The 27,023-nt window shown below is 35.9% G+C and overlaps 1 protein-coding gene, 1 long non-coding RNA gene and 1 pseudogene across 4 annotated transcripts in view; all 3 read right to left on the bottom strand.

Moving 5' to 3' along the window:
* LEW1 (Undecaprenyl pyrophosphate synthetase family protein) overlaps nt 1-27,023 on the bottom strand; it is a 142,907-nt gene that overhangs the window by 40,128 nt on the left and 75,756 nt on the right. The window lies entirely within an intron of this gene.
* Nucleotides 1,767-9,299, bottom strand: LOC147484232 (lichenase-like; annotated as a pseudogene). Its single transcript, XR_015203933.1, has 4 exons — nt 9,075-9,299; nt 8,115-8,462; nt 2,053-2,415; nt 1,767-1,971 (listed from the first exon to the last, which is right to left on the bottom strand). The product of XR_015203933.1 is annotated as a lichenase-like (transcript).
* Nucleotides 23,643-24,414, bottom strand: LOC147484231 (uncharacterized). Its single transcript, XR_015206823.1, has 2 exons — nt 24,180-24,414; nt 23,643-24,028 (listed from the first exon to the last, which is right to left on the bottom strand). It is a non-coding gene; the product is annotated as an uncharacterized LOC147484231 (long non-coding RNA).

The raw sequence follows: 27,023 nt of genomic DNA, 5'->3' as shown, positions 1-27,023 counted from the left end.
TTAATTAATTTTTAAGATTAGTTTAATGCTTGCATATGTATCCAATTTTCGATTTTCCATTAAATATTATTTGAGGTTAAATGCATCTAGTTTTCTGTTTCTCGTTAATTGTTCTTTGATGTTAGTTTCATGCATTATTATATATATTTTAAAATATTTGTCATTATTGGTTTTTTTTTTGTTTTTCATTTGTTATTATATATTTTGTGATGTTATTTTCTGTATAATTTAATTTTCCACATGTAATTTGTTTTGGTTTGGTTTGGTATATAATTTATTTAAGCCCAACGTCCACTTTAACTAAATCAATAGTTATATAATTTATTTAAGCCAACGTCTGTTTTAACTGAATCTCATTATTCTGCTAAAATTAGAAATTATAAAATTCATATATTTAATTAGAATATGTCGTAATTATTGTGGCCTATGATTTATGACATATTTAACTATGACTAAATGTCTAAATCCCACAGTAGATGACACCTCAAATTTATCCAACTTTATTTGTTAGGCCCATATATATAGTACATACAATACATTTTTATTTGTTTTGGGTGTATACTATTATTTATTTTATGATTAGTTTAATTTTTTTTTCCTTTTTTCCCAGTCACATGTGTGGTTAACAAATGCATAAAGTAAATGTTCGAGCAACTCAATTCATTTTTTTTTGTTCTTTCATAGTTTCATTATCATTTTCTAGAAAGAAACTTTGTTATGTTAAACTTCACCTGAGTTTAGTGTGGAAACTATTCTTTGTGGCGTAAGGGTTTTAGGAAAATCATTTTTGGTTGAAAATATTGTTTTTTGCATTTTTTTTTCCGTAATTAGCTATATTGTTTAGGAAAAGTTGAAGACTTTGAAACTCTAGATGCGATTGTTTCTTTATTTATATCATACTTTTTCATATTTAATAATAGAGTTTAGAAAAAACTGGAGTCTCTGTGAGTGATCCAAAAAATAGATTGGTGAGACTATAACTATAATATATATATAAAGATTTGGATTTTTTTTTTTTTTTTTTTTTTTTTAATTAGTATTAGAGTTTACAAAAAGTTTGAGGCTCTGTGGAGCCTTGAAAAATAGAGCCAAGAGGGTATAACTATAATATATATCTAAAGATTGTACTTAAAAGAAATATAGAGCATTGAAAAAATTTCGGAATCAATAAAGTGAGTTTTCTTAGTATTCCAAATGTCTTTGAAGGTGAAAAGCTGGAATGTAAATTCAACATTAGTATTACCATAGTACAAAATATCCCGATATATCTCGATATTTGGGGATATCTATCCATATTCCAGAAAAAAGATATATAAATATCACGATATGTTCAGAGATATATACGACTGCAAATATCGGTTATATTTCAACGATATTTGTGATATTTGCAATATTTGGGGATATTTTGCGATATTTGGGGATATTTTGTGTATATAATAATTTTATTTAATATTTACCATTATATTTCAAATAAATATAAATAATGTATCATGATATATCAAGAAATATCCACAATATCTACGATATTTTTTTGATATTTTGGATATATCCACGATATTTGCATGTGAAACAATATCAAATATCCCCAAAGAGGGAGATATATCCATGATACATATCCAGAAATTGAATATCGATAAATACTCATATCCTGATATTTTATACTATGAGTATTACTACTGATGACACCAAAATGTAAATTCAATTGCCCTGTATTCATAATAGATGTTCATCCAGCAAACTTACATATGGCGGGGATGCGGTATTCTTCATGACTTCATATGAGGAAAAGTCTTACAGTCCCCACTACATTTTGTGAGCTCATTCGTTAGTCCGAAATTTATTGGGTATCTGACGTTGTTTGTTAGGAAAGAAAAGCCCAAAATTTCTCTCCAACTCGGATTTTTCCGGTTCTCATTGAACATTGCAAAATGTATGTCTCCAACGGGCTGCCCAGCTTTTTTGGGAGCTCTCCTCACTTTGGATCGATCAGATTCGATTGTATGTACGCCAAGATTATCAATTGTTGTGTAAGCAGCCCCGGTGACGGCCAACCGCTTTCCGATACAACAATTTCCAAAGAGGATCCACCCGCTTCTCTAGAAGCGGATAGAAACCGGCCCGTAATGGCATCAAAGAGATTTTGGTAAGGAAGATTGTTGCCACTATCCGTGAATTCTGGCGATGGATTAGTGAACAAAGCATATGATAGCTTCAAGTTTGGGGTACCGGTGTAAGAGAAATATGGATACACATTGACGAAAAGTGGGCGGGTCAGTGTCCGGATTAAAAAGCCAATGATAGGGTCAAAGAAAGAACGAGTGCCATCTCCGAATACACCCGGTGATGGTGGAAAAGATGTTCCTATCACACCTGTCGGTCGCCGTAGACACTTTGATTTGTCCTTGTAGGCCACCGCTACAATCGCATTATAAACGCTTTGTCATGGCAGGTACAAGGTGTTAGAATAGTTGTATGAACACAAAGAAACTAAAGTAGAAAATGAAGAACGATGGCAATAAAGAAACAAGGAGGACAGCCATGAATCGGGAAAAACCAAAGGCGCGGATTAGGTCAGTCCCTTAAGGAAAGATTTAAGCCCGCTTCCAATGGTGCGAGAAAGGCAACAGTGGCGTCTTCCTCACAGGATTCAATGGTTAATGGCGGCTGACTTTGCACTAGAAACGGACTACCCTCTAGAACAAAGAATATAACTCTCTCGGGCGGGCCGACAGAAGAAGAAAAGAGAAGAAAAAATGACCGGTTTTAGTTTTCTGTTTCTCGAAGTGAGTTCGATCAAGTCTTCTCTCTCTATGGACTCACAAATCCTATTTATAGAGGTTAGGAGGAAGAGAGACCAACTCCTAATAGAACAACTGAAACTTGTCGCTCAAGAAAAAGGCAAAACAAGTTTAGGCTATTGGTCAAACCACTACCCACAACAGATAAGCCCAAGCCCGGGCCCTAACCCTACCCGATGTGGTGGATAACCAATGTGGGACTATCTACTATGCACTAAAGTGGAGAGAACACATATGGTTCATCTCCTCCACTTTGCACACACTCACAAGTATTTGAAATACACTTAGAGATTCCAACAATCCCCACTATTTCAAAATACTAATAGTCCCCACTATTTTGGAATAGGATATTACAAAAGAAATGGGTTAACGAAATGCCGAGAGAATCGAAAAACAATGCATAAGATCGGGTGCTTTTCGGGCTTGAACCGACCATAGGGTAACATGTCTTATAATACGTGAAAGTGGTGGATTAAAAAATCTTTGAACCAACATTCCCTTGTAGTAAAATAGAGGACATGCACCCACATTGCTCTTTCATTATATGCCCGTTACTCGGTGTTGCTTTTTGGCCCTACCGTTGCACGTGTTATGTGAATGCTCTAGAGTACTTGCACGAATACTCATAAGAACCGACCCGGTTCTACATTCACGTGGGTGGATATCCATCAAGTGTACATAGCGGTTAAAATACACTATCTCATAAAAATAATGGACTATGGATTCCATTAAGAGTAAAATAACTCATCCTTTTCTCATTGCTATTCAAGTTATACAAAGTATACAATAATGCTATCTAGTCATAGGGTGGGACGCCTCAAAGAAAGACAATAGCATACCGGGCGGCGAGGTGACTTGTTTTTCCCTTTGAACCTACTTCATGGGATCTCCAATCACATAGGTGGGGTTGCCCGTCGATGTGTAAACCCTCTATCTAAGGCAAAAGTCCCATCCCCTCGACGATAACCACTTGCCTCCAAAGAAGTGGTGCGGTTAGACATGTGGCCAAACTAAGTCCAACCTAACATAATCTCTAGCAGTTGCTTGATTAAGTTATATCTCGACTTACATGTATTCTTTTCCCATTGCACATAAGATAACATGTCTTTAGCTATTGCAATGAGGCGGTTACAAAAGCATATACACATCGTCGAGTTTTTAGAGCCAATGGGAAGATTTGCCAAGAGGTTGCTAACCCACTCGGATCATCACATGCCTTTTCTAAAGGCGATTAGCTTGGATGATATCCAAGACACTCAATTTCCACCAAAGGTAAACACATAAACATTATTGGATCCAGTTTATAACATATTACCCTTCTAACAATGATGGAAATCTACTAAATATCGATCCATAATCAATGGCTCGCTATAGTACTTGGATAATCGACAATATACATCAAAGTTCCTTATAAGGACCTGAATGGGTTATCATTTCGGTATGCCATTAATGTAGGCAATGTCATGTCTCACATACATTATCCATCAAGTACAATTGGCTACCAATGATATTGACTTATTTAGTATGAGAAAAACACAATGAGATTATTTTTCATAAGATGGATATTTGCCACAAAGGTGTTAACACATGCTTACTATCATAATATCCATACTTTTCAATGAAAAATATTTCTACTAAGTGCTATAACAATATAATGAGACCAACATGAGTTTTAATTCCTATATTCACCGGTCGTTCAATTCTCAGTAGTGCCCGAAATTCCCTATACCATCCGGCCGGGTCGGTTTAAAGGTGCGTTGTGGCCTTGAACCATATTCAAACGTCAACATCTTGACAACCTAATATAGCGATTCTGAAAATGAGTTTAACAACATAATAAACTATCATTTTCAATGACGGTTTATGATGTGTTTTCAAATAGAATTTCTCTGTCTCATACACATTCTCAATGCTAGCACTCATGATATTAAATCATCTAAACAAAGAGAGATTAACACATATGTCTTACTTTTGCTCTAAAGAAAGTACACATTTTTATCAACAACGGTACTTTGACATCCATATGACACTAATATGTTGTTGAATAGCTCATGCCATTTATAGGCTTGAATCAACTCATACAAAGATTTAACTAAATTGTATACCTTCATTTCATCACCGGTACTACTTGGTATTGTAGTTCCGACAACTACTAACTAGAGTCTTTAGAATTCTGTAGAAAGAAATTCTAGTTATATGAGCAAGGTTTCAAAATAGTATAAATCTTGTCTCCGATTGAAACCCCTTGGCTATTATTATTAGCATTGTATTTTGCAATACAACTATCACGTTTTAGTTTTCTCTTAAAGATCCAATTCAACCTATAGATCCCCCAATAAATCAAGAGTCCAGGTTTAGAGGAGTTGTATCCTTCAAAAAGGACACTTCTCATGGACGCATTAAACTTCCTTATAGGTTAATGAATCTTCCTCAAGAAACATATAAACATCATCACCGTGAATGGTGGAAATACTCATTGATAGTCTTCCAAATTTCTTGTGCGAGAAATAATGGGATTATCTTATGTAGTTCATTATGAACATTCAACCACTCTATGCCAATTTCTCGAAAGCACAACCTCAAATAAAATTAGCATATAAGACATTCAATAATAATAGTGTGGTATCTCTACAAAATTGTTATCACTCATGACAACTGAAAACAAACATCACTATTATGAGTTTCACCAATGAATATCTACTAGATAATTCTAGGTCTCAAAAAGACTTCTTTTAGATTCATTCACAATAGCGGCTTGGCAAGACACCCCCACATTTTGAAGTATTTTTGGATAGGCCCAAGACCTTTCCATACTTTGTAGTTCAAATGTCTTTCCAATTATCTTGTGAGATGAACTATGGTAAAACAATTGTCATGCATATGGGTCACCACCCCCACAGGTTCAATGGTTACTCAACCTAATCAAACTTACATGCAAAACACATTATACCGCTACAAACACTAAAAAAACAACAACAATAAAAATGCACTCTTATGACAAGAATATACTTTACTCAAATCTATGATCCCGGATCATATTAAACATAGTCATATTATGTTCATGTTATCTATATGAAAGGAAATCCACAAAAGATTCTAATGAATCTTAAAAAAATAGAAGAATTAGATGAAAAGGGTTTTACTCGAGATTATCATCCTTCTTTTCATCATTCAACATTCTAACTGTCATAGGGAGACAATCCACGCACTTGTACATCACCTTGGCTATTTATTCATAGTCATAGGAGGATAATGCCTAATAAGACAATCTACAAGCGTTACATCTCCTTGTCTAAAATAGTCACTGGAGGATATTGTCTAAGAAGACAATCCATAACCTTACATCTCCTTGGCTAAATTAGGTTTAGGAGGATATGATTGTTTCCCATATTGTTTCCTCTCGTAGACAACGATATTCATTACTTAATAATATATGACATGGTTAAACTTCATGTCAATGTTTAATAATGCATTCATGCCAAACATGGTAAATATCATATCATAGGTTTAGAAAATGTAAACTTTAACTGTACCCCTCACAACAAAAAGTATACGATATTTAAGCAAATCTAGCCACTGAAAATGCAAAACAACTGAGGACTTCACCTCCTCTTTTTACATGAGCTCAAGCAAGATAGGATACCCTATTAACAAGACCTCAAGTACTACCACAACATCTAATGGCTCAACCCATTAATGTCTTCAACTAGAAAAATTTACCAATAAACTATTATCAAGTTTAAAGTAAATCCACGATGATTAATATCCAAAACTAGCATGCTACACAACTTTAACATATGCTATATTGGATATATGCTACAAGTTACTTCATCTAACATGTATTTTCACAACAGTACAATTATAACCATCGTCTAACAACACGTTCACTCAATAAAGGTAAGCAATTATACATTGAATACATTATAATTACTATCCAAGATTTGAGTGTGGTTGATATTAACTATCTTAAGGTCACTCTTAGACCATCTACATATGTACAAAGAAAATAATATCAAACTACTTCTAGTCAAACCAATTAATATCTTAGTGATAAACACGTATAATTTGTTGACTAGGTTATTAAAGAAGTTTAAGCTTAGGGATTTTCCTCCTAAGAAAAACTAGCATGCAACTCAAGGCAAGAATATCACCATATAATCAAACCAAAAGAATTGCAATGAGTGAAAGAATACGATACCTAACCGATTGAAAAATCGGATTACCATATTTTCCTCCTTCTAGAAAAAACAGTTCAAAAGAACTGTAATTCTGAACCAGCTCAGGACGAATTGGGTATCAAGCCTTATACCACTGGAAAGCTCTTTGAATCAGCTATCCAACACAAGAAGCGGATTGCAAAACCGAGCTCTGAGCTGAAAGTTATAGCAGTTTCCGTAACGAGTGACGCAGCAGTCAAAAAGACGAACTTTGACGTTTTTCTTGATAGAAATCTCATATTTGACTCCCACAAACGTAGGAGAAAAGTCTACAACCATATAGGGTTTGATAAACCACAAAAGATCAATAAATATTCAATCTTTAATTGGTTTCCTATCAAAACGAAATTATTAGAAAATTTCTAAAGTCATAACCCAATAACACAAACAATAACTCAAAGTAAAAGACTTATCTTTTTTGATTGTCATTATTAAAAGCACTCTCCTTTTGTTCTACTACAAAACTCTTTCCTTAAGATTGTTAGAATAGTTGTATGAACACAAAGAACTAAAGTAGAAACGTAAGGAACAAGAAGCAATAAAGAAACAAGGACAAAGAATGAATCGAAAAACCAAGGCGGGATTAGGCAGTCCTTAAGGAAAGATTTCGCCCCTTCCAATGGTGCGAAAAGGCAACAAAGGGCGCCTTCCTCCTCACAGATTCAATGGTTAACAAAATGACTGACTTTGCACTAGAAACGCACTACCCTAGAAAACGGCAATATAACTCTCTCCTCGGGCGGCCCAGAAGAAAAGAAGAGAAGAAGAAAATGACCGGTTTTAGTTTTCAAGCTCACGAGTTGAGTTTCGATCAAGTCTTCTCTCTATGGACTCACAAATCCTATTTATAGAGGTTAGGAGGAAGAGAGACCAACTCCTAATAGAACACCTGAAACTTGCCGCTCAAGAAAAAGGCAAAACAAGTTTAGGCTATTGGTCAAACCACTACCCACAACAAGAAGCCCAAGCCCGGGGCCCGAACCCTACCCGATGTGGTGGATAACCAATGTGGGACTATCTACTATGCACTAAAGTGGAGAGAACACATATGGTTCATCTCCTCCACTTTGCACACACTCACAAGTATTTCGAAATACACTTAGAGATTCCAACACAAGGAACGGAACATACTGGGAGTTCCTAAGAGGATTGACTTCATTGCCTACAGCAATGTACTTGATTCTTACAGCAGGCAAGAAGTTTCTTACATTTGTTTGAACCCATCGACTTGCAGCACAGGCATCAGATGCTAGCAATTGAAGGTCTGGGTTGGGTACACCTAGCATGAGTTCGATATTTGAGCACCTAAGAGCTTCTAAAACTTGTTGGTTTGGATCATAAATTCTCATTCTTCCTATGTTTCGCTGCCTATATAGCGCTACAACTTCTGCTGGTGGTGGTAAATTGGTACCATCCCTTCCATAACAAACGCCAGTAGGTTGTGCACCTGCATCAAGAATTAATTAGCACCAAAACAAGCTTAACAAAAAGGAAAACTAAAAAAATAATTGGCTAAGAAAATGACTCTTGAACTAATTTAGCAGCGAGGAGTTTCATTAGCAAAAACGTGCATTCCAGTTGACTTTAAACGCCAATCTTGTCACTTGGATATATATATACTCGTGGTTCACTCATGACAGTGACTTTGTCATAACGTAACTAATTTAGCTAAACACATCCCCATTTTGAACTTTGCATTTCGCCATTTCGCTTAGCTATTTACTGATGCTTAAAAATAATATCCAAACTATGCTCTCATCGCGAAAGAATGCGAGATTGATATGTTTAGGCTAAGATTAATTGCAGTAAAAGATGGTTTGGCGTGACAATATCCATGTACACCTCCCATTCTCACGTTTGCCTTGTGACTTTTACCTGAGAATACTATCAACAATTGTGTAATGTGAATAGAATACTTCACATCATACAATCTCAAGACCAATAGTATGTGATAAAGAGAATTAGCTGATACTATTATATATCAGAAACATCAAATCAACCTACTGAAACAGGCTCAATATAATCTTGTACGTGATACAATTTGTTTATGGGGGAATACCTGTTATTGTTAGACTTGCCGTTACCAACACAACAAAGAGCATTATAAGAGCCATGGAGTGAGTGCCGTATATTTTAGAGAATGTAGCCATGAAAAAGAATTAAGAGGAAGAAACTTGAAATGCGGTACTTAATCAGTAGCAAATGAAGTCCTTTATATAGAGAGAGTTTGAGGTCCAATCCGCAGAGACTAGAAGCCTGACTATTAATACCCTGCCAAACGGCCAAAATACGTCTATAAATTAGAATTGAGTTGAAGACTTCATTGAAGGCCTACTATGTACGTACCTTGCATTTATGACTTCTTTCACTTTGAATGGTCTCGAGTCTTTGCATTTTACTCTATCACGATATCATTTTGTAAGACTCAGATTAAATGGTTTTTTCCATATAGCAGACAACTTAAACAAATTGGATTCTGTTTCTTTTTTAGACTCATTTGTTGAAAAATCCTTCCCTTTGCCTATATTTCTTTCTATCCCTCTCTTTGTTAATTCAATTTGATTAATGTCAATATTTGTAAGAATATCCAAGACGTGCAAAGGGGTATGTATATATATGTATCAGCGTAGCCTGAAATGTGTTCTAAGATAAATGAAAAATTACCGAAAAGGTACATGACCCGGAAATTAAATTGAGGTAACCATTTTTTTTTCGTCAATTAGTTAACATACTTAGCGAACGAGTATACAAACCGTGCTACGCATTGGTTATTTTAAGTCTTGAAACCCATTCCTCGAGATCGATAGTTAGCATGGTTTCTTTGGATTCTAAATTGTAAATGGTAATTGTAATTATATAGAAGAGACTCATCTATTTATTTATTTATTAAATAAAATGGGAGATAATTATGTTATTTAAGTAATATTAGAGAGGTTTTTTTAAATTATCAATAATAAAAGTGGGGCTTATTCTAAATTTAAATTTAGTGAGGGAGGTATTTCTATTTCTAAATTATTAATAAAAAAGAGACCTTGTTCATAAAACTGGGGCTTATTCTAAATTTAGAGAGGGAAGTGTTTCTAAATTAAGTAAATAAGGAGATCTTAAATTGCCTACTCGATATTGGGAAGGGACTAAGTGTATTCCGGAAGACCCAGCTTTCATATAGTGTAGATATTGGCCAATAAGATGTATCGGTTAACACAGTGCATAGATGACAATTATATTTCACCTTCTGTGTTTTAGATAATTAGTGAAACACACCCACAAACTTAACTAATTTGGAATAACTCCACTCTCTCATTTTAATTTTTTTTAAGTTAAATTGATAAGTGGCAGCATCTTAACTACCCATAACTCAAATTAAAGAAAACTGAGCAAGTGACCAGAGGGATAAGAGTAATACTACATTGACACATAAAAAATGACACAGTCAAGACACAGTGATGTGGCATGTTGCAACATCGATGTTGCAATGGTAAAAGTAAAAACCAAAAGTCTTTTTTCTCTCACTCAAAACACTTGTTTTTTTTTTTTCCATTATCAATTTTCCATTATCAAATAAAATAAAATTGATCGGTGCAACATTGATGTTATTTTGGTATTTTTTCATTAACATTAATGTTCTTTGTGGTGATTTTTATGGTACAACATTAATGTTGCAAATTCATCTCAATTGTGTTAATCGGTCAACCGTGTCCAAATTTTATGTGTCGTCGCAAAATTTTGCACTCCATTAATATAAAAAATTCAACCGACACATAAAATTTGACACAGTTGACCGACCAATAAATGGACGGCATGGCGCGCAACATTAATGTTGTACCATGAAAAACCACCACAGCAACATTAATGTTGCACTGAGAAATACCACTGTAACATCAATGTTGCACCGATAAATATCACGGCAACATCAATGTTTCACTATGAAAACCACTGCAACACCAATGTTGCACAAAGAAATACCACTTCAACATCAATGTTGCACCATGAAAAATCAATGGAATTGAGGTTTGCTATGACGAAATTATGATAATGGAAAAATGAGAATGGAAAATTGATAATGGAAAAAAAAACAAGTGTTTTGAGTAAGAGAAAAGTGATTTTTGGTTTTTATTTTTACCATTGCAACATCGATGTTGCAACATGTCACGTCACTGTGTCTTGACTGTGTCATTTTTCATGTGTCAGTATAGTATTACTCGAGTTTTATATCATAATCAATAAAGTGAGTTTTCTTAGTATTTTAAGGTGCAAAGCTGGAATGTAATTCAGCATTAGAATTTACTACTAATGACACCAATTTTAGTGGGTGTTTATTGGTATACAAACGAAACCAATTAATTAAACTTCAATTGCCCTTTCAGAGAGAAACTCTCCAGGACAAATCCGGAGAGAAAGTAACTCGTAAGAATACTTTTTTTTTTAATCACTCCTAAGGACCGGGTAGATGAAAGGTCAAGTATACTCTTGACACAAAATTAAAAACGGCTTGGGTAGATGAAAAATTTCAAGTATACCCCTAATGTGAAATAGTAAGTGGCCCGACCCAACCAAAACGACCCAGTGTATATACTTCATCATGAGTTATAAACAATCATTGTTCATATGAACAATCTTATTTGGGGTTTGAACAATTACTGTTCGTATGAGCATTCATTGTTCATATCTATTTGGAGTATGAACAATCATTGTTCATACTTCAAGATAATATATGATCAGTAAGAACACCTATTAGAGTATGATATTGATTGTTCATATACATTTGGGTTATGAACAATCACTATTCATACTTCAAGATAATATATAATTAGTAAGAACACCTATTAGAGTATGATTGATTGTTCATACTTTAACATGAGCTATGAACACTCATTATTCATACCTATTTGGGGTATGAACAATCAATATTCATACATCAATATAATGTATGATCAGTAAAAACACCTATTAGAGTACGTATGAACAATCGTGTTCTTACTATTCATACATTATGCCGAGGTCATTGTTCATACTGTTCATACATCAACATATTGTATGATCAGTAATAACACTTATTGGAGTATGAATAATCATTGTTCATACATATTTGGAGTATGAACAATCACTGTTCATACCTCAATATGAGCTATGAACACTCATTGTTCATATATATTTGGGGTATGAACAATCAATGTTCATACCTCAACATAATAACATCTATTAGAGTATGAACAATCATTGTTCCAATCTATTTTGGATATGAACAATTATTGTTCATACATCAACATGAGTTATGAACACTTATTGTTCATACCTCATAATAGATATGAACAACGAGTGTTACCCTTTATCAACTAGGTATGAACAATGAATGTTGCCTTCTATTCATAATAGATGTTCATTAAGCAAACTTACATATGGTGGGGATACATTATTCTTTGTGACTTCATATGAGGAAAAGTCTTACACAGTTACACTGTATTTGTGATTTAGTCAGAAATATAAGGTTAACTAGTATTACCCTCCAATGTACTTGATTCTTACAGCAGGCCAGAAGCTTCTTATATTTGTTTGAACCCATCGACTTGCAGCAGAGGCGTCAGATGCTAGCGTTCGAAGTTCTTCGTTGGGTACACCTAGCATGAGTTCGATATTGAGTTCCTAAGAGCTTGTAAAACTTGTTGGTTTGGAATTTTGGATATGTTTCGTTGCCTATATATAGCGCTACAACTTCTGCTAGTGGTGGTAAATCGGTACCAAGCCTTCCATAACAAACACCAGTAGTTGTGCACCTGCATAAAGAATTAGATAACACCAAAACAAGTTTAACGAAAAGAAAAGTTAAGAAAATAATTTGTTATATGGAAAATGACTCTTGGACTAATTTAGCAACTAATTTAATAACACATTAAAGGTAGACAATGACTCTTGGACTTTACGCGGCAACCTGGCAATTCTGTCACTTGGATAATGGATAGTCGTGGTTCACTGACAATGACTTTGCCATAACGTAACTAATTTAGCTAAACACATCACCATTTCGCTTAACTATTTACTAATGCTTAAAAGTAATATCCAAAGTCCAAACTATGCTCTCCTCACGAAAGAATGCCAGATTGACATGTTTAGGCCACTATTAATTGCAGTGTATGATTTGCACCTCCGATTCTCACGTTGGTCTTGTGACTTTTACTAGAGAATACTATCAAGAATTCCGTAATGTGATTGGAATACAGTAAAGGACATTCCACCAGTCACGTAATGTTCACATGCAACGACTCTCCAAATATAATGTGACCTCCAGACATACAGACACCCATCACATTTGCATATTCAGCAGTCCAGTGACTCGTCACTCGACTTCATCTCGTGACGTCATTACTTACTACTGTCATCATTACCAACTTTATCTTTAAGCTCTTTTTCCGCCGTAATTCATGCACCATGCATTACAGTAATCCACTATCATTGTACTATCTTTCAACTCAGATAGACCTAAACACCTACAGTTGATATCCGTGTGCCTATCACAAACACATGTCATTCATCACGACCGCACATCTGTACTCATCAGTATACATGTCGCACCTGATGCCTACTCTCAATTACTATAAAAATCACCATCTAAGAGCTACACGTGGCTTGATTCCAGTCTCACTAACATAGTACTGAATACGTAGGTATTTTCTTACTCATGAAGAGCAGCCACTAAATACCAAACAAAATCATCCCCGCTTTATTATTCCAACTTAAGAGCTAAAAACTAAATCTTAATCTTTAATGTAAATTTAGACATTTACATATTATAAATAAACTAATATTGTATATTAGTTTAGACATTTACATATGTTATAAATAAACTAATATTTAGACATTTACATATGTTATAAATAAACTAATATTGTATATCATATTATCATTATATCATAAACATAAAATCAACCCAGTGACACATGCTCAACCTTGTACGCGATACCATTCGTATATTGGGGACTACCTGTTTATTGTTAGACTTGCCGTTACCAACACAACGAACATTATAAAAGCCATGCAGTGAGTGCGGTAGATTTTAAAGAATGTAGCCATGAAAAATAATTAAGAGGAAGAAACTTGAAATTCGGTACTTGACCAGTAACATATGAAGCCAAACCACAAAGTCTAGAAGCCTAACTATGAATACCTTGTCAAGTACGTCCGACTTTATTGAAGGGCTATTATGGATGTCATGACTTCTTTCACTTTGAATAGTCTCGGTCTTTGCATTCTACTCAATCACGATATTAATTTTGTGACATTTTCCATATAGAAAACGGATTTGCCTTTTTCCAAATAACAGAAAACTTTAAACAAATTAGGTTATGTTTAATCAGAGGCAACAAATTGTGCTCATTGTGTCTACTCAATAGAAACACTTTCTTTTTTAGACTCATTTGTTGAAAAACCCTGCCCTTGGCCATATTTCTCTAGTACTTGTTCTTTTTTTCGTTTTGGCTCTCTCTTCAGTTAAATTAATTTGATTAATTTTGGAGATAGTAGTTTGGCACGTACAGGTTTAGTACAACGTGGTACTTGATCATGTTTGTAGTATCTAGTTCCTATTGTTGATGTCTTACAGATGGTCAATATAGAAGTGTTTGGTTATCTCTTAGCCTCCCTAAGAAATTATCCCACCACAATTTAATGAGAAAATAAAAACATACAAAAATAATAATTTAAAAGGCTTCAAATTAATATCCCAACTTTCAACTCAACCAAAATCAGATTGTTGGATCAAGTTTTACAACTTATATTCACAACTAACAACTCCATACATATTTCCATATTCTTCAAAAGAAACTTACAAAGAAAAATAACATGAACTTCTTTTCGAGTAACAATCACTAAATTAAATAGGGTATAATTTTGTATCTACAAATTTAGAAGAATTCCATCTTTAAATCTTTTGAGAAATCAAGAAATGTAGTTGATTTTGCTTATGCACTTACTAAAATTAAATGATATTTTTTAATTAGGTAATTCCATCTTTAAATCTTTTGAGAAATCAAGAGATCTAGTTGATTTTGTTTATGCACTGACTAAAATTAAATAGTATTTTTCAATTAGTGGTAGAGAGGATTTGGGATTTTAGCCTGAAAAAAGTTCTTTGTTTCGAATGAGATGCTAATACCATGGAAGCTAGTCTGGTAGTGTAGTTTAGATGGAGGAGATGAAGAAGGTTTTCTTTTCTTTTTTGTTTTTGAGTTTCTATCGTCAAATTTATTATTTTATTTTTTTTCTCTCTCATCTCTACACTATATGATAGCCGGGTTTGTAGGACCCACCCTTCTAAACCGAACAGTGTATTTCTAATTTCTCTATTTTAAGATTTTAGAGCCACCTCCCTATATTTATTTAAATTACATCTCTCTTATTTATTAATTACAATTGGCTCCCTGATCTCTATTAAAATTGAACCACCTCTTTCTTCAATAATTTTAGGATAGTCTTCTTAATTTAAAAGCTAAAATTTATGTATAGGAATTGTATATCTTTCCCATTTTTAGAAAATTGTTTTTCTTTTCTTAGTGAGAAAAACAACTTGGAGAACTGATGCGTAGCACAGGACACATGCTAGTCCTTCTTACTATAGACAGTAGTGAATCGCACCTATTTGTTATGATAACCATCCACCCGGTTTTGGGCCGTTTCTATTTTTGCAAATTATAAATTATGGCCCATATACTGAAAATGGACTGGACCAAACAACTAAACATCTTATCCTGTGTCTTATTCCTTGTACAGGCTGGGAATCTATGCTGCCAAACATAACCTTAGGTTAAGGATTTGAGGTTACTATCTGTTCAAGTTGGATTTGGTCCATGAATAGCAACTGCAATTGATGTTTGAGGACTCTGCATGTATTGATTTTGGCTTTGGATCCACCATATTAAATTCTGTGACCTTGACCTTTTGACTCGTGTTTTTAATTCTTAACACAAATTAAGAGGTTAGACACTTTCAAAAAGGTTCAAAAATCTGGAGTCATTTTGACTTTAGCAAAGTGTTGAGTATGTAAGTAAAAAAAATGGCACCAACATTCTGGTATAGTGGTATGTGCCTATGTCCAGTACTCCAGTGTCCAGTAGTGTGCCAAAACTAACGAATAGTTCAATAAGTAGAGCTTGATCATGGTTTATAGAAATGAAGTCGAAGGTGATGTTGGTGCTTATAATGATGACCGTTTAAACCCATTTTCCCAAATCCTAATTATTAACACCAAAGTTTCAATTGCAGTAATCAGGCACCGGTCCTTAGTTGTCCCAGGGATGATAGCAAGGGAATTTCCAGTTTCCAATTGCTAACCACATTCAGTTTCAAGTGCCTGCTCGTCTTCTCTTATAGTAGCTTTGAGCTTCATATACATGAATATTTAGCACTTTCTGCTCCTCTACTTGAAAAGGACTTGCAAGAACACAGGAAATATGCAAATAAAAAGTTCAAAAGTTCATGTTAAAATGCAGTTTCAATGTAGAATTAGCACTTTGTCAAGGCTTGGAAGGGTTGAAAATAGACTTATCTAATAGCTCATATGGCGTCCTCCCTGAGAAGAGGGTTTCCTTTTCATAGTTCAAACTTGGTGATTGATTTTAGGGTTATATTGACATACCCCCCCACCAGTAGTTGCAATTAGGATTACCCCCCCATAATAATTGAAATTAGGATTTCCCCCCAACTTGACAGTGAATAGGAGTCAACCAACAGTTTCCATCAGTTGACTGGTCAAAGATCATGAATTGTCCTAAATACTCTTTTTTTGTGGAAATTACGAAATTAGCCATTGATACTGTTCAAAGCCCACAACTCAAGCCCACAACCATTTTCTTAGACCCACTCCTCTTGTTCGTCCTGTTCTTGTTTTACCTTCATCCGCTACATTGTCAATGGAGCAGACCTTGTTCTGTTAGAGCAGTCGCATGGACAAGTTAGATCCTATTTGAGAGTCAAATATTTGCAAGCATGAAAGACAATTAACTTAAGGTGGTTCAAATTGTTAGACAAAGTATTTACCAAGCTACCAAAAGGCATCTATGTAAATACGAAGGTGTACTTCTAGACAGACTTCGCTTACGTCCAATTTGCATTACCGGCACACCGCACCGGTGAAGCCGAAAACACGAAGAGAACTACAAGACCGTTGCAAATTCAGAGGATGACTAGATTCGAGCATCACTAACCATGAACAAGGTGCAAAGGAGGGCCAACAAGTAAAAATAAAACAAAAAGATCAAAATCCAACGAGTCATTTTTTTTAAATCGGTCCAATGGAGTCCGCTACATTGTCTCCGGAACCAAGAATGAAGAGCAGACTCAATATGGAGAAACTTGTCTTGTTGCCATTGAGGAAGACTGAATATTCCACGAGGTAACACAAATAATTCATCATAAAAACTTTATTAACTATACTTAAAAATTATAAAATGAAGAAGAATCTTCACACTCCATAATCTCACCGTGGAAAGAAATAGAGTTGAAAGAGTTTTTTAATGGAAATCACAAATGATCCCAACAAACAAGAAAAAGGGAATTACAAAGAACATGTGAGCTAGAATCGGCCACTTACCTCAAAACAAGACTGGATTTGATTCTTCAACTTCAAGTTTGGTTTAAAGAGATATAACAAGAAGATGAGAAGTGAGCTCTTTCTTCATCACATTTCTTCGTAAAAAAAAAACATTCACGGTCAATCCAATCCACCAAAGTCAAACGGTCAAATATCAAAGTCAATCTTCGCCGACGGCAAAAGCCAAAGTCAACACATCATGGTCAAAGTCAAAGTCAACACATCATGGTCAAAATCAAAGTCAACCCATCATGGTCAAAGTCAACACATCATGGTCAAAGCCAAAGTCAACCCATCATGGTCAAAGTCAAAGTCCAATGTCAACGGTCAAAGTCAACCCATCATGGTCAAAATCAAAGTCAACCCATCATGGTCAAAGTCAACACATCATGGTCAAAGCCAAACTGTCGTTTTCGTGTTCGACAGGTTCATGGTCATAGCCATGGTTCATGGCTAAGGTCAAAGGTGTAGGGCTCATGGGCTCATGGCCAAGGTCATGGTTCGGACCCAACTGGCCAAGCCCAAACCTTAGAATCCGAAAGTTTAAACAGTGAAAGACTCATGTAGATCTATTTTAAGTCTAATGGACTGGCCCCAAGCAATATTAGAAACGGCCCAAAAACTTATAATCGAATCGCCCAAAAAGCAAGTTAAGTGGATTCGCCCAAAAACGTTAATATAAACCGTCCACAAAACAAAGGCTAAAAGAATCGGTCCAACACAAAACCGATGTGGTCCGAAAATTAAACCGAAATTTCGCCCAACTACCATCGAAATTTCGCCCAAACAAACAAATCGGGCTTTGGCCCAAATAACTTAACTTGGTTCGCCCAACCAAAAAAACATATAACCTCGGGCCCAAATAAACCAACCCAGGCCCAAGCCCAAATCGAAATCCACTGTTCATCATCCCCTCCACCACAGCAGCCCAAATCCGGCCACCACCAGTTCCCACACGACCACCCACTTCAAACACACGGTTTTGATCCTCATCGAAACCCCTACATCTTTAACGAAACCAAAAACTCTAATACATTCAATCCAAACATCACCAAAACCGGATCTAGAAATTTTACTGCCGCCATTAATGGCCGGCCTCAAGCTTCCAACAGCCCTCAAACCAACCTCACACACACCCCCCTCACACCCAAACATCAACCCAATCAAAAACGAAAAAAAACAACCATCATAGTCACATAAACCATTATCGGCGATTTCTTGGTCGCCATTAATGGTGCCTCCAAAACCCACCCACCTCGACAAAGACCACACTCGCATCCCTCATCTCCTCCATCAATCCTCCAAATCTCATTACTAATAACCCAACATCCAAATCCCCAACCAAACCCAAACAATAAATTTTAATATAAATCGGCGATTTTTCGTTATTATTATTAATGCGCTTTTGAGAGCTTTCATCAAGACACCACACCTAACCCAACACACGACCCAAATCACAATTTAACAAAACAAACCACACAACAATCAACGAATACAAAAAACGATATCAAGTCTTGTTGCCATTAACGAACCGTGCAAGCTTTACAGAGCTTCGACAGTTTTTAAGGCACAGTTCCAAAGTTCGACAGTTTATATCAAATCCGAATTCACTCGAGTTTTAACAACTCGACAACAGACGTCGAATCAAAACAAATATAATGAACAGTAAAACAGAAATATTAAACAGTATACCGATATGCGAAAACTATAAATCCGGTGAAATAGCCAAATAGCTACTCACTTGGAAAACCGGCTTGACGAATCCCTCGTCGTCCGGACCGTCGCGCTCCACCTCTCCAGCAAACCAGCTTCTCTCTCTGCCTCCATTTTTAATATTCTATTATACTATGAACCCTATTTTCTAGAAAAAATGTGTTTTTATACTTGGGTCCGAAACCCAAGCCCAACACCGACTCGGGCCCAAAAACCAGGCCCACGTATCCCGAGTCCGATCCGACGAATTTTGAAAATAAATAATTTAATTAATTAATATATAAATAGAAAATAATTATTTAAAAATACGGCTGCATGACCTATACATTTCAAAAAGAATCTCGTCCCGAGATTCATTAAAAGTTATACGAACAACTAACGTTGGTTATTAACTTAGAACCTATACAAGAATGCAGGTTGATTAAACTTAAACAAGATAACATTGGTATTAATTATTTTTAAATAATTCCATAATATATGTCCTCATGCCATTACAAAACCTATTTCAGTTTAGCTGTCTATATTAAAACAATTATTACTGTCACTTAAACGTAAGATAAATATATCATATCTTTTTAGCATGCAGTTTCTTGACACGTAGCAATCTCTACGAAAAATAATATTCTACTTAACTAATCAATAATATAGGGTAAGTTCATCCTTGCATAAAACATTATGAAGTTTTCATTATCATGCATAAAAGAAAATTAGTGTCCTGATACACTTAAAACAAAATGTCACTCATGTCATTGATACTACAATAAAACTTTATATTTACTTTAGTCATGCTCTCAGAAATATTAAATTTTAAAACCACCATTGAATCCTAATTCATGCTTGCAGCTGGATCAAATATAACACGTATCCAAAAAATAATTTTTCATATTCATCTATCAAAATCATATAGACCGAAACAAAACAATTAGGAATAAATACTCGAATATGCCAAAATCATGTGAAACTAATTTAACGATATTAATCAATCATATACGCATACGGTAATAGTTCACCTATATACAATAATATAAAAAAACCAGTATAATGCAAAGTATACACATCTCAAAAAGAATACACGTGTATACGGAAGTATACACATCTCAAAAAGATTACACGTATATTTTATTATTATATTCCATCTATTTCTAACTAATCACCTCTAACAGATTAATCTCTTATACTTTAAAATACTATTCCTCCATTAACGTGTACGAGTGAGGCGAGATAGTTCCTCCAACACTGAGGCAATTAGTTCCTTACTCAGTACGTCACAAAACCATCAGTTAATACAACTCATTCAATATAGATCAAAAATATATTATTATTTCTTGAATAATAACATAACACTCAAATACAAAGTTCACAAACATGTTATCATACATAATCTATACTCTATGTGAGAATGAACACCAACAGCAAAACAACATTATAGCAGTACACATCATGTTGATCAAATCCGTTAATAATTAACATATTACAAATATAACCACTCCTCATATGATAAGGAAAAATAAAAGCATCTCATATGCACTCCACAAAAGTAACTAATATCAATATACACATCACACGTACAAACAAATCAAGAAAAATATTGACTCTCTTTATTTCTATATCTCTTTCATTTTCTTTGTAAAAACAAAACAACTAGCGGAAATAGTTTTGAAAATAAAACTTCTTAAACACTACCTATAAACCACGATCCGAGAATCACCTAGACTCACCCTACTCTAAGCTAACCAAATGCCCCGATATGCAAATCAAACACCCCCCGGATTTCGGCTGCATCTTAAAAAAAACATTCACAAATAACGGTCAAAGTCAAACGGCCAAATATCAAAGTCAACGGCCGATTAAATCAAAGCCAAAGTCAACACATCATGGTCAAAGTCAAAGTCAACACATCATGGTCAAAGTCAACACATCATGGTCAAAATCAAAGTCAACCCATCATGGTCAAAGTCAACACATCATGGTCAAAGCCAAAGTCAACCCATCATGGTCAAAGTCAAAGTCCAATGTCAACGGTCAAAGTCAACCCATCATGGTCAAAATCAAAGTCAACCCATCATGGTCAAAGTCAACACATCATGGTCAAAGCCAAACCGCTGCTTTTAGGTTTCGACAAAGTCATGGTCATAGCCATGGTTCATGGCTAAGGTCAAAGGTGTAGGGCTCATGGGCTCATGGCCAAGGTCATGGTTCGGACCCAACCGGCCAAGCCCAAACCTTAAATCAAAGTTTAAACAAAGTGAAAGACTCATACGTAGATCTATTTTAAGTCCAATGGATCGCCCCAAAGCAATATTAGAAACGCCCAAAAACTTATAATCACCGAATCGCCCAAAACAAGTTAAGTGGATTCGCCCAAAAACGTTAATATAAACCGGTCCACAAAACAAAGGCTAAAAAGAATTGGTCCAACACAAAACCGATGTGGTCCTAAAAATTAAACTGAAATTTCGCCCAACTACCATCGGAATTTTCGCCCAAACAAACAAATCGGTTTGGCCCAAATAACTTAACTTGGTTCTACCCAACCAAAAACATAACCTCGGCCCAAATAAACCAACCCAGTGCCCAAGCCCAAATCGAAATCCACTGCTCATCATCCCTCCACCACGCTGAAATTTCAAATCCGCCACCACCGCGGTTCCACACGACCACCCACTTCAAACACACACGGTTTTGATCCTCATCAAACCCCCTACATCTTTAATCTAAACCAAAACTCTAATACATTCAATCCAAACATCACCAAAACCGGATCTAGAAATTTTATCGCGCCATTAATGGCCGCCTCAAGCTTCCAAAACAGCCCCTCAAACCAACCTCACACACACCCCCTCACACCCAAACATCAACCCAATCAAAACGAAAAAACAACCATCATAGTCACATAAACCATTATCGGCGATTTCTTGTCGCCATTAATGGTGCCTCCAACTCCACTCGACAAAGACCACACTCGTGATCCCTCATCTCCTCCATCAATCCTCCAAATCTCATTACTAATAACCCAACATCCAAATCCCCAACCAAACCCAAACAATAAATTTTAATATAAATCCGGCGATTTTTCTTTGGCCGCCATTAATGCGCTTTTGAGAGCTTCATCAAAGACCACACACACCCACCCAACACACGACCCAAATCACAATTTAACAAAACAAACCACACAACAATCAACGAATACAAAAAGATATCAACCGCGCGCCATTAACGAACCGTGCAAGCTTTTACAGCTTCGACAGCTTTTAAGGCACAGCCCAAAGTTCGACAAATTTATATCAAATCCGAATTCACTCGAGTTTTAACAACTCGACAACAGACGTCGAATCAAAACAAATATAATGAACAGTAAAACAGAAATATTAAACAGTATACCGATATGCGAAAACTATAAATCCGGTGAAATAGCCAAATAGCTACTCACTTGGAAAACCGGCTTGACGAATCCCTCGTCGTCCGGACCGTCGCGCTCCACCTCTCCAGCAAACCAGCTTCTCTCTCTGCCTCCATTTTTAATATTCTATTATACTATGAACCCTATTTTCTGAAAAATGTGTTTTATACTTGGGTCCTAAAACCCAAGCCAAATGACCGAATTCGGCCCAAAAGCCCACGTATCCCGAGTCCGATCCGATTTTTTTGAAAATAAATAATTTAATTAATTAATATATAAATGAAAAATACGTATTTAAAAATACGGGCGTTACATCTTCTCCCTTCTATCTCGTAGAACAGAAGAGCTTGAGGCAACACTGAAGTGTCAAGTGTTTATATAACTCCAGAAAGTAGTCAAATGAATCATGTCTTAAATAGCAAATGGCCCCTACTTAGACCTTTTAATATCGTGTAATTTATTTGTTTCAACAGGTTGATCAGATATCTTAGCTTGATGATTACAATTAGAGTAATTTTTATATTGAAAATGATGGCATAGCAATGTTAAACAGGCACGGTGGGGAGAAAATGACACCGTGCAGTTTGGTTTGAGGAATAGGAAATAATTAAGTCAAAGAAACAGTGTCTAATTTCGAGTTTGGGCTTTGAGTTGTGGGCTTTGAACAGTGTCAATGGCTAATTTCGTAATTTCCACAGAAAAAAGGTATTTAGGACAATTCATGATCTTTGACCAGTCAACTGACGGAAACTGTTGGTTGACTACCATTGACTGTCAAGTTGGGGGGAAATCCTAATTTCAATTATTATGGGGGGTAATCCTAATTGCAACTACTGTGGGGGGTATGTCAATATAACCCTTGATTTTATAGGTTTTCTTCAGGTTAAACAGAACTCTATGCGAAGTTAATGGATGCGAGTATGAGACAACAATAAATAAGAAATCAGTAACGAGTGTAAGGTTTAAGATGTCTCATTTTCACCTTAGAGTCTTGTACATTTCTAAGTTGCCACAGTTTTCCCTGAATTTCATGCATTATTATCAACTAGGAGCAAAAACATTCAAAAGGGGGCCATAGCTGAATCGCTTGTGCATTCAAACTTGGTTACTATAATTTCCATTAATAAGCTGCCGACAACAGGGAGAGAATAATTTGCGTATAAAGATGGCGAACTCCCCGATCACAAATCACCCATTTCAGATCCAATATACGAATTTAAATAACATAATTAATCAACATTTTGGGGTAAGACGCATAGTGGGGGGATCACCAAAAAATCGCCTAAGGTTCAAAGCAGCAGTGCTACACGTCACTTGCCTGTGACAAACACAAGACAATACGAAAGCAATCAGTTTCTTTTTTCCCCAGTCAGACAGAGCTCAAAGTAAGCAATATATCTTTTGTCATCTGATGAATAGCAAAACTGATTAGTGAACAGGAAATAAGAGATTTTAAGGGAATCACTAACCGTAGTTTTGCTGCACCTTTGCAAACTTGTGAACGGTTTTCACTAAAGTACCATGTTTCACTGATTTCAATGGTCCCATGTGTCTGCAACAATAGGTGACCCATTACAAACAGCAAGTGAAGAAACATATGTAACAAAAAAAGGAATAAAGGTCAAGAAATCAGTAATTGAACAATTATATTGGAAGTTTTTGGAACACAAAACAACTTGAATCATCTGAAACCAAATGAGCATTGGTGTGTAACCAGGCTATGCATGCCTTGAGAAAAACCAATTTCCAAGCAAAAGCTAACAACATATATAATATTATTTTGATAGCGCCTTAGTAAAGACCGATTCCTGTGTCAGAGCTAACTGTATATTTTACTAATAATCTTTATAGCTATAGTCATGTCTAAGACCCTATCGTTGGAGGCTTTTCAGCATGTAAGTTGTAACTATAACTGTTTCGACCCCCACCTACGTGGCAAACGTGTTGTATGCAGATAAAAGAAAACAATAGAAGACAAGGACAGAATAACAGGTAATAACCAAGGCGCGGATTAGGCATCCTTAAGGAAAGATTTCGCCCCTTCCAATGGTGCGTAAAGGCAACAGCGGCGCCTTCCTCACAGATTCAATGGTTAACAAAGCATCGACTTTGCACTAGAACGCACTACCCTCTAGAACGAAGAATATAACTCTCTCAAGGCGGCCGACAAGAAGAAGAGAAGAGAAGAAGATTGAATCAATTAAAGACTTATCCGTTTTAGGTGTAGGGTGGAGAGAAGGGAGAGAAGCGGAGAACGAGTTACTTTTATTTGGTGTGTGTATGGAGGCAAAGAAAGCGCCAGCAGGGACTTCGACTTCTCTCTTACTCTCGGAATCGGTTCGGTGCGGGCTTGGCGGTGTGTGGCTTTTGGGTGAGTCCTCCCTCCTAACACAAAAGCCTTTTTGTACCCTAAGGGCACGCCTTATGTTAGAGGTTCACCTCATATACCTCACTTCCTAGTGGTGGTTCACCAATGTGGGACTAAACAACACACAAGTGTTTTGAAATACACTTGAGATTCCAACAATCCCCACTATTTCAAAATACTAATAGTCCCCCACTATTTTGGAATAGGATATTACAAAAGAAATGGGTTAACGAAATGCCGGAGAGAATCGAAAAAACAATGCATAAGATAATCGGTGCTTTTCGGCTTGAACCAGTCATAGGGTAACATGTCTTATAATACGTGAAAGTGGTGGATTAAAAAATCTTTGAACCAACATTCCCTTGTAGTAAAATAGAGGACATGCACCCACATTGCTCCTTCATTATATGCCCGTTACTCATGTTTTTTTTTTTTTTGGCCCTTGCGCTTCTTGTGTTATGTGAATGCTCTAGAGTACTTGCCTGAATACTCATAAGAACCGACCCAATTCTACATTCACGTAGGTGGATATCCATCAAGTGTACATAGCAGTAAAATACACTATCTCATAAAAATAATGGACTATGGATTCCATTAAGAGTAAAATAACTCATCCTTTTTCTCATTGCTATTCAAGTTATACAAAGTATACAAAAATGCTATCTAGTCATAGGGTGGGACGTCTCAAAGAAAGACAATAGCATACCAGGCGGCGGGTGACTTGTTTTTCCTTTTGAACCTACTTCATGGGATCTCCAATCACATAGGTGGGGTTGCCGTCAGTGTCACCCTCTATCTAAGGCAAAAGTCCCATCCCCCTCGACGTATCAACCACTTGTCTCCTGTTAAGTGGTTTTGTCGAGGATCGCCAAATTTAACTCGACCCTCACATAATCTAGAGCCACAACTCCTCAGTTCCAAAGAAATTTGCTTTCTAGATCGTAGTCTCGGACAAAATATGCCCTTTTCCCATTATACAATTTGCTCTTTTGCCTTTGCTATTGCACCGACAAATCAATGCATAGGTACAACCGAGGCGGTTTTGTACCAATATGAAGATCTGCCAAGAGGTTTCTAAGCCACTCGGCTTCCTCGGACTTTGCTTTATCTAAAAGCAATAAGCTCGGACTCCATGGTTGAGCGAGCTATCAAGGTCCGCTTAGAAGATTTCCAAGCGACCGCACCACCACCTGTGGTGAAAATATAACCACTAGTGGACTTGATATCATGAGAATCGGATATCCAAATTTGCATCACAATAACCCTCTATCACAGTGGAGTTTGTCTAAACCTTATGCCATAATTCATTGTTCCTCTCAAGTACTTGGCTAGTCTCTAAGGCACTCCAATGTTCTGGCTAGACAATGAGTGTATCTCTTAGCCCGCTAAACCTGCATAAGCAATGTCGGTCTAGTGCAATTCATCAAGTACATGAGACTACCAATAATTTGGGCATATCTAGATCGAAGTACACCATGTTGAGCATTTTTCCGAAGTTCACTATTTTGCCTCATAAGGTGTCGATACGGTGCTTACTATCATAAAAGTTAAACTTCTTCAAAAACTTCTCAACATAATGCTCTTGTGAAAGCGTATAGCCATCACAGTTTCTGATGATTTTGATTCCAAGAATCACATCAACTTCTCCCAAATCCTTCATTTCAAATTGGGAGGATAAAAACATCTTGGTGTTTCTCACAACATCAAGGCTAGGACTCATGATTAACATGTCATCCACATATGAGACGGATAATCACATATGAATTCACATCAAAAGATTTGAAGTAAATACATTTATCGGTATCATTTATGTGATATCCATTAGACATCATGACAACATCAAACTTTTCATGCCATTGTTTTGGCTTGTTTCAACCCATATAAAGACTTAACTAACTTGCATACCTTATGCTCATTCCCCGGTACTATCAGATACTGCTCGCTG

Source organism: Coptis chinensis, chromosome 8, assembly GCF_015680905.1.
Source record: "Coptis chinensis isolate HL-2020 chromosome 8, ASM1568090v1, whole genome shotgun sequence".
Taxonomy (NCBI): Eukaryota; Viridiplantae; Streptophyta; class Magnoliopsida; order Ranunculales; family Ranunculaceae; genus Coptis; species Coptis chinensis.
Note: the sequence above shows the minus strand (reverse complement) of the source record. Positions and strands in the feature narration are given on the sequence as shown.